General features: G+C 30.8%; 1 protein-coding gene across 1 annotated transcript in view; it reads left to right on the top strand.

Annotated features, from left to right (window-relative positions):
• The first annotated feature begins 7,033 nt into the window (after nucleotides 1–7,033).
• The window catches only part of LOC126837902 (uncharacterized), a 114,810-nt gene continuing 107,684 nt past the window's right edge, over nucleotides 7,034–14,159 (top strand). Inside the window, exon 1 of the mRNA XM_050571880.1 lies at nucleotides 7,034–7,395. The gene's annotated coding sequence lies outside the window, so the exon portion shown is untranslated. The remainder of the gene's footprint in view (nucleotides 7,396–14,159) is intronic.

Genomic DNA, 14,159 nt, shown 5'->3' with positions numbered 1-14,159 from the left:
TTATAATTATTTTCATAAGCTATAAAATTATACAGTGCCATTTGTCATTTAGGTATTCCAACAAAATCTAATTCGCAGTGCAGTATAATTAGCAGACCAGTTTTATTTCAAGATCTATCTTTGATAATGTTGATTGATGACTGTATAATTCATAATAATAATAATAACAAATACCTGCTCTTAGAATCCGTTAAGTATTTTTTTTTTGTTCCTTTTCGTTTCATATTATATATTAAAATTATAGATTTAAGTGGTAACTAGCAACTGGTTTTTATAGTTAGTTTCATCTATTATTTTTTCATTACCAATAGATGATATTTCATAATCAGAAAAACATGTAATATAAAAATGGAGGGCTCATTTCATTAGTGAACCAAGTCCTTAGTTCATTTCAATACCGTAAAATGACAACATGTGTACTGACTACTGTATTGTACCACAGGTTATGCGATAAACAATTTAGGAGCCAATTCTAGAAATCAGCTGTGATGGACTTAGTTCACTTTTGCTCAGTACCCTCCAAATGATGTTCATAAATTACTTATCATATTTTAATTGTAAATGGTATAAAAAGTTACTTTTTAGTTGGAGATTTCGTGTTTCAGATTTTACGGATATTGTTTTAAAATAATAAATATATGATATTATATAGTGTTTTTCTTCGTCTTGACTCATACAAGTGGGGCAAAGAGATTCCTTTTTCTATTTCTTCGCTCCTTACTTCCTTACTCTTTATGGCCATAATAATTTCACTATCTAACATAACTACAAATATTTGTGTAACATAACTAATATACAAAATATATATTCTTGGTTTGCTGTTTGAGATGGTTTACTTTATCAGTCACACTTTTCTAAGGTTATCTCTTTTATTTTTGCCATAATGTTTTTTTTCTCTCTTTTATCGTGCAAAATGTGCAAAGTGTAAACTGCCTGTGCACTTCTAATAATAATATCTAATTCAGGAACTCCACTCACCCGTTGTACTTCATAGTTAATTCACTACATATTTTTTCTTTCGCGGTTTTTTTTATACTCAAGGCCTTCTAGTGATTGATTCCGTTCATGACGACAGTCCAACGCTTCGTTCCAACTTTTTCCATTCACCCTAAACGGTACCTTTTTAATTGGCACACCTTGTTATTTGCGTCCTTACTCGCACCTCATTCTAACCACCAAAGTTCTTTAATAGTTCAACTCCATTCTCGTGTACTATTAAATCTAGTAAACGACATTATCAATAATACAATAACAATTATTATAAACATTTATCGTAATTAGCAAAGTGTCTGTTTAAGGATAGGGTGATTAAATATTACATCATATTTAGATGACGAAGATAATGGTTAAAGTAAACGTATAATATAATTGTTATGTAGACGATTTCTATTTACAGTTCCCAAAACTTTGATTTGGTTTAGAACTTATACATGTAATATTAGTGTGTACTTAAAGATCTCAAACCTGTAAACACAAATATAATATGTTTGCATTATCTTTATTGACACCTTTCAAAAGCGTGATAAATGTTAATTTGAAATATGCGTGCAAGTATAAAATTACAACATGGCCAAAGTGGTTTGTACAGTTATTTAAATATCATAGAAGAATTTCAGAAATTATTATTAATATTATGCATGCCAGTTGGAGACTCGCTCTATTTATTCGACTACTCGAATAACAATACTCTTTTGCGATTTGTGCAAACATCAAAGTAAACAAAATATTAAGCATAATAAATTATCGAATAACTTTTTCTTTTTTAAAATTTTTTTGCAATATTATTCTGCTTAAATATATTATATTATGCATACAGGTTGTCCTAAAAATAACGCTTTTTCAAATTGCCCAAAAAATACTTAATTTTTCAACAAAGTACATGAACTTGTAAAATATGAAATCTCGTTTTAACCTTACTGACTAGTTCTGTCCCCCCCTCCCCCCGAGGTGAGTTGAGACGATTCGAGATGAGACGGGAATTTCTCGTGCGGCATCCACCCTTGTGCTGAAACCACGACTTGTCCTTGTCAAAATGAGGCTACAAAATTCGGTGATCATAATGCGATACCATTACAATTGTAATATCGTTTACCATTACCCGTTACAGCTTACCTTTTTAAAAAAAGGGCTCAGCACAAAATGCGCATCACGCAGTCACCAGTTGTGGATGCATTTTCTGAACCCCAAATGTCAAAAAACCAGAGTGATAGTAAATAACGAAAATAATAAGGGAAATTATGCAACATATATTGGTGACCTATCAAAAACCCTTTTTTAAAAATTTTTTTTTTATTTTAATGTTTGAGGATGTGAATTAATATTAATTAATGAGTGTCATACACGGCGTATTTGGTGTTAATTTTGTGAGAACAAATTGAGTCTCTATTGACTAAAAATTAATCAAGGGTTCTACCCCCTATCCATCATTCTAAAATGTATATTTCAAAAAATAATGTCTATAGTTAGCCTCATAAAACATGTCTTTATGTTAATAAGGCAAAGAAAGTGTCTTTTAGTTCATAAAAGATGAAAAATATTTAAACATCGCATTTTGAGAGCTATACAATACAATACAATACCGGCGAGTGATACCCAAATTTATTAAATATCTACTTGTAACATTGCGTACGGTATGGATCGCGAAGGCTCCCACAGTTTTCTTTCTTTATGACCGCCCCTTCCCAAGATCAATAATTAAGAGTTGAAACTCTAAATACACCGTTTAAAATTTGTTTTGTTGGCCAAACGTCTAACTCAACTTAGCAGATACGTTGTATAAAAGTGCCTTGTGGCGTTTTTGTATTCCATGACATTATTGTCGACGTGTTAAGCACACTGACAAATGGTCTGTTGCACTAGGTTACCGTCAGTCCTTCATTAGGAAAATTGCATTTATACACACCGCACACGCTATACACTCATGTGTATGATACATTTTCAATCGCAGCCTTGACAAATCACAATGATCGGAAGGTAAATCATATTTTTTGTTTGACCTAAGTCCTAAGAGAAGATAATAGTATTAAAATACCACTTTTTTATTTGAAGTAACAATTATTATTTTACTAATCGCTTTGATTTTTTTTTTTTAAATAATTAGTACACATTAATACGTTTTATCGTTTTGTACTTCGATTTTTTTTTTGTGTCAAGGTTAAATAATCACAGTTCGCTGTCACTAAAAAACATAAAAACATTTATACTTACCTTATTATGAATAACAATAATAATAATAATTTATTCTCGGAATTGAATAACTAATTGTTTTAGTAAATATGTAGAATTAAAAAACAAAATTTATTGTTATAAAAACATTGTAAAAACTAAAACAGATATAAATATTACCACTAATTTACGATATTGATTATGGCTATTAATAGTACAATTGTATTTAATACAATATGCCAAACAACAATGGAAAATTATTTAATAGTTAATATATTTTATAATTTATATTATTGTTTGTATAATTTAGTATTTAAACAAATCCATAAAACGTAGTTTTAGGATGTATAGCTTTAGTATTATAATATAGATCATGGATAGGTAATTTAGGAAATAAACAACCAAAGGTAAAATAATTATGTTACTATAATGTTTTTGTTAAATATAATTATTATTTATCTACGAGACGGCAATTTTCCGTTAGAAATATATTTTTAATTTGATTTAACTAAACAATAAACAAATGTAAGTACCTATTAAAATGATAAAAATAAAAATCATCAAGTAAGCGAGTGATAAACATTCAAACATAAATTGTGTTTAAAGAAAACAATTAATTGGATCAATGTCTAATTCCGAACACCACATATTTTGTTTTATCACTGTTAAGTGTTGTTGTTATTTTATCACCATGTATCATGTAAACACTGATAGAGGAAATGTATACTCTACAGTATAGTAGTTAGTATAACTGATTGACCCAAAAAGCATGAAGACTGAATGTTGATACATTGAACAAATATTGAACTTAAGTTATCTTAAAACTGTTAACTATAAAAGTTTGAGTGTAGTAAAGTATTGTTTTGTATTTTTTTGTTGGCACATTTAAAACTGTTATTAATTTATTTTTTTAGAAACTTGTTTGAAGTCTTAATATAACATTGATCAGTTTATGTCTATATACGAGGCACGCCCAGAAAGTAAAGATACAAGCCCCCCCACGGCCGTAAGAAATATTTGTTCGCTATGTCGGCTACATTGTCGTGTAGCTTAACTTCTCCCCTTCGAAATAAGACCAAAATGATTTCAGTACGTTGAAAACTTTGGTCACAGGGATTTTTCTCGTGATATATGTCGATCAAGTCTTGGGGGGCTTGTATCTTTACTTTCTGGACGTGCCTCGTACATAAAACTACCTTATTGATTATAATCGAGACTAATTAATAACGATTTGATTTTGCTACTTAGTACTTAGTTTGCCTTATATTTAACTTCCGAACTATGAGTAATAACCACTTAGTTTTTAGTAAAGTTTTTATGAATGGTATTAATTTTAAAACATTTGTTGACCCTGAGTTGGCAATACTTTAATTCACCAATAAATTGTTTAATATAAATTAATAATTAATGTACAAACTTTTAAAATATTAACTTGAAAATATAGTTAATCCTTCGTTAGTAACGAAATCAATTTAGCTAATACATCTGTTTACTACATGTTTGGCACGTTCGATACTGTATCCATTTACTTATCATTTAACTTACTCTACAATTAAACATAAAACACTAACATTCGAGAAAACTTTTGAATCTTTTCATCCGCTAATGGATTAAAGTCGTTAGACTTTTAAAATAATTATAGGTACTTTCTACTTTTTTTGTCAAAGTCAGCTGATTCTGAAGTGAAAACGTTTTAGATAATTTCTACTTTTTTTGTCAAAGTCAGCTGATTCTGAAGTGAAAACGTTTTAGATAAAAACATAATATGTACTACGTCTTTTCATGACTATAACGACCGTTATTGGTAAACTAATAACCATGCTAGCTGATAATATTCTATTAATGAGTAACGTTAAAAATATACAGAACTGGATTGAAATTATAAGCAAGAATTGGGATATCGAATAATTTCTGATTTTATATTCATGTTTCTATGTGAACAATAATCGAAATCTATAAAAGGTTTTCGAGTTTATGTTAAAAAATAAAGTACAGATAAAATTACCTTTTTTTTTAGTGAAAAATTATGTGACGTTTTAATACAAGTGTACTTGAATATTTGGCAGTCTAGATATTAGTAGCATATCATTGTTTTTGTTATATAAAATGATTTTTTTTACTTTAGTAAATTGAAGAATTCATGAATAATAAATACCTAGGTTATAGTATAACTGAGCTGAGAAACTTATTTTAGACACTACATAGTAACAATAACCCAAAAAGTCAAATACAACTGTAAACAGTACCAGTTGAGTAAATGAAGGTATTCTATGATTGATAACAAGAGTCCCAGAGTACAAGTAGCAAGAAGCTATAGTGTACACGATAGAAGAAACCCTCGTAGGATCTCATGAAATACATAAACAGTATTGGCATCTTTATTATAACAAGGACGCCATGAACCCTTTACTTGATGAATTACTTCTTATTATAATAATTTTATTTATGAGTAAGTAAGTAATCCACTAATTAAATCCAAAAAAAAAGTACTCTTCTATGTGTAATCCTAATAGGTTAACGCAAATCTATGGACTATATGTATTAACAATAAAATAAAATAGTAGGCATTATATTGATGGCCGATAGGTATAATACAACTTGTATTATAATTTATATTGTTATATATATATATTAGTACAGTATTGTATGTGTATAACACATGGGCATTTTGCTATTGTGTTTCAGCAATACTATCACGACATGTTGGAAAACGAAATTGTAATTGCAATATATTTTATCTATTATTACAATATCGTCAAACGCGGATCTGTTTATTATCATCTGTACAGACGGGTACTTGGAAATATGCATTGCACGAGTACAACACGAAACGATGGAGTGGCATACATACGAATAATACCTTATGCCCAAGTTCAAAATTGCTACTACTTAAAAATGTATAAACAATTATTGTCGTTATCTATTTAAAATAATTTTCTAAAGCAAAAACAAGATTAGGGTTTTTTAAAATGAGTATTCTTGAATAAACAACAATCCAAAATTTATTGTTGATTAATATTTTCCAATAAACTAACATTTTTTTGTATCTAATTAATCATATTTTTCAACAACTTTCTTGCAACAACTTTTCATCTTTGAATGATTGTAGTTAGGCTCTAAACCAACCATTGACATATTTGCAACGAAATTTAATTTTTTTGTTTTGTCTTAATTTGTGTCCTATGTAAGGACTAAGGAGTATAGAATTTTGTATATGCTATATATGTAGTATTCTCGTTCATGTATATATTTACATTGCTTAATTTTTTCAAGTAAACGTTTTTTTGCTAAATTGTTGAAGTTGTTGAACGTTTATTTGCGAACAACGATTTTAAAATCACTTAATAATCGTTACAAAACTGTGCTATAGGGGTAATTCGATTTTTGAAAAATCGAATGAATAACCAAAAGTATTAGTCATTTTCTGTCCTGTTCTAGCTTGGAACTGGGACGTCGTTTTGTTATAGAGTAGGCAAAAGTTTGTGGACTATAATAACGTAGTTGTACGTACTAATAACAAATATTAACGTGTTATTTTTATTGTTATTATTATTATTATTATTATTATTACTACTATTATTATTTGTTTCGTCACAACGATATTTTGATATTAACTATTATAATTGTCTCGGAAACTGGAAAATAGATTTGTTTGCGTAATTGTGCTATAGTAAATCCATTGACCTATACCATGGGCCGGATAGTTTTTCATTTAGATTGATAGCGGCGAACCGGTTGCCCCGAAGGTGGGACGGTTGCCCATTAACGCGGCGGCTGAGGGGAAGGGGCCGCTGCCGCCCGTATGTGCATTTGTACACTATGCCCAACCGCACCGTGTCATGTCAGTTCGTCTGACATTGCCGTCCTCCGGTCCGCTCGCTCAGTGCACAGTAAGCGTACCGCATAATATATACACATGTTCACCGGGTCAGTGTGCGGCAGTGCGTGTCAATCATAATATTTGCGAGAGCTCGCGCGGTTTTTTTATTTTTAAACATTTTAAATCCGTTTTTTCGTTACAAAAACAAAATAATATATAATTTTTTTTATTCCGTACGGACTCCCCGTGTAAGTGTTTGCACTAAGTTTTTATATATCTACTAGCTCGTCGCGATATTTCCGTTGACATTTTACACTCTGCTTGGATTATGGATATGCCCTATGGATAAATCGGTACAGCTCGCATGATATTCATTATCGTCCACGCCCGGTGGACTCGAACTCAACAAGGTTCGTAACGTAACATTTTGCGCACGTTCGGCTTCAAAGCGTTTAGGCGATCAGTAAATTTGTGTGTTGTCCTTTTTCAAAGTATTATTTTCTTAGGTATTTTTGCAAATAAAAAAATAATAGAGTTCTCCGCGTCGACGTTGCTTTTAATTGCCGAAAAAGTCTTAAGCAATTGGCCAAATCAATATATTTTTACTGTCTACTACGGTCGAAATGAGCCAATTGAGCTTAACAGACCTAACTTTTTCGAGTCTAATTTTTTTTCAATTTAGGATGTGTATACCATAGTGTGTAAAAACTGTTCCAACCATCGCTGTAATAATTATTTAAAGTACCCAATAGACAACCAATGTTTGCCACCCCTCAGTCATTAATTAAGTAGACAACCCTTTGGTGGCGTCTTTTGTATATAGTTTAGATGAATACGAAAATTATGACGAGACTAAATAATGACAATTTTTTAGAAGATAATTTTTTTTAGTTTTTAAATGTTGAAATTGTTTAATGCAATCAATATACATTGTAAGCTCATATTTTATTTGACGCTCCCTAAATGTGCGCAGATTTATTGCTCAATTTATGTCACCTCATGTTTAGTACGGCCCTGATTTAAAATTATTTTGATCCAACTTTTTTGACCTTTTAAACTTATTTGCGAGGGACAGGCTTAAGTGGGCCAAGGCCTGTTTTAAAAATAACCGGCATTTTGCAAGGGCTACGAAAGACAGGTAAATGTGACATTAAATCACAACAATTTAAATCAATTTTTCAGTTTAAGTTTGCTGGTTATGCCGTATATTAAAAAAGAAAAAAGTGATTTATGTATGTATGTTTCTCAAATCGGATCTCGACGATTTCGTTAATTTTCGTTTTATTACTAGTTGTAAGATAATGGCTTTTAACTTTTGACAAGATTTCTAAAAGGTTGAACTTTGACCTTTTATTCTTAGAACATTCAATACATGCTATGTAAAGGCATACAGTTTATTTTCTTCTTTTTACATTCCAACTTCATTATGCTAGCCCTCTATGAAATATTGAAAATGTCACTGGTTTGTTGGTATTAAGTGGTTACAATCACAAAATGACAAACTCTCAACTTTTAACGTAAACACTAAACGCGTGTATAATTTATGAAATATCTTAACGTTTAAAAACACAACACCTGAATGAAAAGAAACTTACTACGGGTAAAAAGACACGTGGTAAACGTTTAAATGCAAATAGTACTTACTCATAAAATGTTTACCGACTAATGTACAATGTTCACATTTATTTGTTCGGCTACCAAAATCGTACCTACCGCTATTGTGTTTTATCATATTATAACATAATATATATACATATATTACTATATTTTCCAGACCAACCCATATAAATACCGAGGCGTGCGAACGACTCGAGATTTTAGTACAGTTTCCAAGTTCCCTACACGAGGAAGACAAAATCATGCTAATTACATACACACACACAAAAAAAAAAATCATATATAGAGCTTCAAGGCGATTGGGTTGTATTTAACAAGTAACTATCGTCGAATGTTACGATATTTTTAAATTTTATGTATTCACTTGTCGTACGGCGTATCTGTTTAAAAATTCAAAACTAATATTATACAGTTTGTGCTTGTACACTGTGGTAATATATCTAAAAATATTTAATCCTACGGTATTTCGTACATCGCGTTGTTGTTAATTACTGTGACACTGACTTATGTGTGTATGACACCTATTATCATAGCTGTTTAGGCTCAACTCGCGTTCAGGTTCGATTAAAATTTTCGCAACTTTCGAAAATAATCGTATGATATATTTTCATCTAAAATAACATAAAAACCATTTTGTTTTTGTACCGCTTAATAATATTCGCAGACCGTATACGCGGCAGACCTTCTTTCACCTTTCACATTTCTCAGTTTATATACACACACACAAGCATTGGCGAGATCAATAAAAAATGTATCTCGATGCACGGGTATTGCAGATACCTATACTTACCTCGATACCTATATTGACAAGATATCTAAACACTTTTCCATACAAGGTTTGCGGAAAACGGTTGTTTTACCTGTATATGATGATGACGACTGATGAATAATATTGGCAATACAGACCAATTTGACAGAAACTGTTTTCTCTCGGACGCCGCAACCTTTAACGCGATTACCAAACGACACTTGCGCAAATTACTGAATTATAGATTCTGATATTATGATAAGATGAAATAACGTTATTGTAATATTACTATATTTTATTGGTATTGTCTCAAACGAGTACCCGGACAGCGTGTTGTTCGGCCTTGAAATAATTTTTCATTATTATAAAAAATATATTAGCCGAAATTTGAATGGTGCTCGCAGCGAACAGCTATGCAATTCGTACACGCATAACGGCCATCAGCTGCTTAGATAGTCGCTACCGCGTTTCTTGACACGTGCCTCAGTGACCGTGTATATGGTATAGTGTATACGATGTTGTTAGGTGCCCCGTTTGGTAGCTGTCCGAAATTATGCTATCCAACGGGCAGATTTTGCGATCATATTTTATTTAATAATAATATTATTTTTCTTCTTCTACTTCTTCGTGGTAAACAGCCATTTGTGACCATACCAACAAACATAAGTCTCTCCACTTCTCTTCGTTCATTGCAGCCGTTCTCCAATCAACTCCAGGCTTTAGTTTTTCACAGTATTTTTGAGCTTTATATTTTCATTTCATTGCCACACATAAATCTGACGATAAAATAAATGCAAACATTATTCCGTCTATTCTCAATGGACTCCAGTAAAAATCCAGCGTACCTAGAAAGAAGCTGTTCAGTATTTTTTTTTCACATAATAGATTTGAATTTCACATTAAGTATCGCTAAGCCTTAATCGAAAGCTGACCGAACTAGAGTAGAATATAATGCCTTAAAGCGCCGGAACTGAAGTGAAGTCTTTAGTGTTACGTTAAAATAATAAAGTTTATTATTGTACGTTGTTGTCGTTCATTTCAAATGACACACATAATATTATGAACGTTTATCGCGCCCGTCGATTAAAAATGTCAATCTAGACGTTTGTTCCACGATGATAATAATATTATTATTTTAACGTATAACGAGGTTTGGTACCCTCTGATGCTACAAGCGATATGTCGGCGATTATCGTACTTACGTAAAACCACACATTGCCTTATAAGTTACACCCGTGTATTCCATAGACCATAGGTCGTACCCTGTATGGGTGTACCTACTATATAATAATAATAATACACATAATATTATATATTATTATCCTTTACAAAACGTCAACAATGATAACTCCAACAAGTGTTACATAAAAATAAAGTCAAAACCAAATCTTTACTGAAAACGATCAATTAGGTTGTTGGAATGCGATAATATATGTATTGCGTGTATTTAAATTTAAAACCGTAACTCCAAACTGGCTCGGATAGTAGATAAAAGTCCTGCGATGAAATTTTCGATTGGTTTCTTTTATATTCAATTTCATTGCTGACACGCCACAGGTAGGTTTCGTTTGTACAGGAAGTAAACCAATAAGGAACTTGGCGGCAAGGTCCTTTCCTATTTAAAGCTGTCGCCAGTGTGCGTGCGTGCGCGTACCTATAGCGTCTGCCAATGCATTTCGAGCAAAACAATATCTTATACCTATCCATACAGAGTACAATTATTTAATAAATAATTGTGTACATATATATAAGTATTATACTATATATATATATATATATATATATATTATACATTATAGAAGTATTATGGGCGTGCAACGTTGTGCTTAATATTAGTTAGACCGCGGGCGAAAGGTACTAACTTTTGTACTCTCATCGCCGACACTTAAGAAATTTCGATACGAGGGGCTCTGAAGGTATTACAATGCCGGTATTCTTTTCTCTCATAATTTTTTAACCGTAGCACTGATATTCCAATACATCGATAGTAAGTTGTAAATATGATCATTGATGTTGTCGTTAGTCTGGAAGTAGGAAAGTCCACTTTTTCTCCATCAAATTAGGCGATCATACGTAAAACACAGTTACAAATAATTGTATTTAAGTTGTTCGTTACGTCTAGATAATATGCGCCTATCAATTACATTAAAAAATCAAGAATGGAACCTAAAATCCATTCAAACTACTAAAATAACACAAAAACACGATATTCAACGCAATACAGATTCTTATTGACACTTTACGCACTGTACGGTTTTGTTCCCCTTCTACAGGTTTTACAGAACTTCTAACTGTCTATTAACAATAGCGTTAAGTGATTTTTTTGAAAGTGATTTTATAATTTTTAAACGTAATACTTCCTACAACTCATTGACAGCCCACGTCAAGAATTGTGCTTCTGTCATACTTTGATGTACACATTCTACTTTCCTGGGTTATTTTTTATGTTTGTTAATCAAGATTGTTTTTAATTAATAGCTGTTTCAATATTGGTAGTGTTGCATACACCGCATGACATTGTGCATTTATGACTGAGGTTCAAAAACCTCGGAGTGGCATCGGCTGGCAATGGCACATCGTAGGACTACAACTGTTGCAGCCAATAGGTATAAAATACACGTGAACCGGTTTTACTAGGTTTTATTTTGCAATAACCGAACCGCTTGTGCTTGGCCGAATTGACGGATAACGTTACTAGTTAGGTAAATAAAATACTTTTCCAGTATCGTCTGGGAATAAACCGAGAGTTCTTGATGACGTGTTCGGGTCGTTTGCCGCGGGCATAGTACAAATGTGAAGAATGCGCAATCATTTGACAATTATTGTATTATTATGACCAAGCTAGTTATATATTTCGCGCGTTCAAAACATATTCTTAAAGCCTGTGGGTATTGAGGATAGACATTAGACACTTTTTTCATCGAAACCGTGCGTACTTCTATGTTGGACAAATATGATATAGAAAAAAACTGATATAAATGGAGCCGTCTGCTATTGGCAAACCCTTCAATTACGGGATGCGTTTTATTATGTTGGTCACCACTTTTTTATACGCGTGCAAATCCATTTTGTCAAAAATTAACTCACAACAAATTTTTAAATTATAAACTAATATTAATTAAGCTACATAATGATGATAAATATTAATTAACCAAAATCATTTTATAATACATTATTATTAGTTAACTTAAAAATAAGAATATAAAACAGAGTAAAAAAAAATTTTAAACAATTTAATGGGTACAAATTTACATTCTAATATTTTTGAATATTTGTGTCCTATATTTAGTAAGTATACATATATATATATATATATATATGTATACTGGTATACAAAACTAATTACTAAATATAGGACACAAATATTCAAAAATATTAGAATGTAAATTTATGTATAAATATATATATAATATATATATATATATATATATATATATATATATATATATATATATAAATGTAATAAATTAAATGTAATTGCATGCAGTAGAGAAATAAATTATAACACAAAAGTTATAATTTAAGTTCAGCTATTTGGTTATTTTTAATTAACGAATTCTGCAATTTGTTTACATTTTTTATAGTTTATCACTTTAAATTTTACTTTTGTTATTGTTTTAATATATCAATCTAAAATATGTACACTATTTATTAGTTAGTTGATGTTTGTATAAGAATTTATTTTCATATCAAATAAAATAAATTTGGATCACGGAAATACAATTTAACCTGAACTGACTGGTAGCTTTGTACGCCGTTTTTAGTTCTTACATTAGCTACGCAAATAACAAACGAATATTATTTTAAACATTTAATTTCATGGACTTCCAGGTAGTAAAATTGAACGGTGTCACTTTAGGTAAAGTGGGTGGTAAATGACGAACTTTAATGAAGTGTGCAGTGTTGATTACCACCATCAATAGTCCTAGAGACTACGTTTAAAAACCTCTAAGTCGGGCCACAAATTTATATATTATAATGTTGATCACTGAATTAAGCCTTTTTTTTACGAAAAATATCGGGAACGGGCTAAAATGTTGCCGCTCAAGCAGACCTCTTATGCAATAAGGAAGTGTAGTCGGATACTCTACATGATTTGTAGCTCCAACTATGTTCTCAATATTTAACGAATAAACAGGCAGTAAAACATAATCTGTTTCTACATATTATTTAACAATGAACACACAAAGACAATAATTCATATCTTACAAAATGCCCGCTCTAAGAGGTAGAGTATTTTTTTATCAAACTGATTGTAATGACATCCGTTCTTATTACAAATGAAACAATCCAATCTTAAATCTTAATTATCTGTGATACCAAGTACGTTAAAATCGTCTTGAGTTTTCGAAGTCAGGAGATATTTAGGCTTTAGTTAAGTCTTTCAATGGGCGATATGGATAGTATGCGTAATCTGTTTGTTACCTTTTAATAGGACGATTGTATTACCTTATGATTTACTAAATAGTATGCAAATTAGTAATATGTATAAGTATGACATACACATTTTTAACCTACTAATATTCATAATTTGTTGAATTACTGCCACGGATTCACGGAAGCCTTAAAACCAGTTAAATAACAGCATACTAATAGAAATGTTTGTCAGATTACAGATATAAGTCAGAATGATGTCAGAAAGCTGTAGGGCAATTAATTAGATTAATGTTTTAAATCACTTAAAATCTATCGGTTGTTATAAAATTAAAATATCTGCATAATAATTTTAAGAATTAATAAATTATTGTAAATAATATATTACAAATGAAATTCTTGTATTTTGGCCTTGGTTAGTTAAAACCGAAAATA

This window comes from Adelges cooleyi, unplaced genomic scaffold (genome assembly GCF_023614345.1).
Source record: "Adelges cooleyi isolate 19-005CV unplaced genomic scaffold, UGA_ACOO_1.1 ACOO_flye_CR_arks_rails_tigmint_CR_PRNA_30, whole genome shotgun sequence".
Lineage (NCBI taxonomy): Eukaryota > Metazoa > Arthropoda > Insecta > Hemiptera > Adelgidae > Adelges > Adelges cooleyi.
The sequence above is the reverse complement of the archived record's forward strand: the minus strand, read 5'-3'. Positions and strand labels throughout refer to the sequence as shown.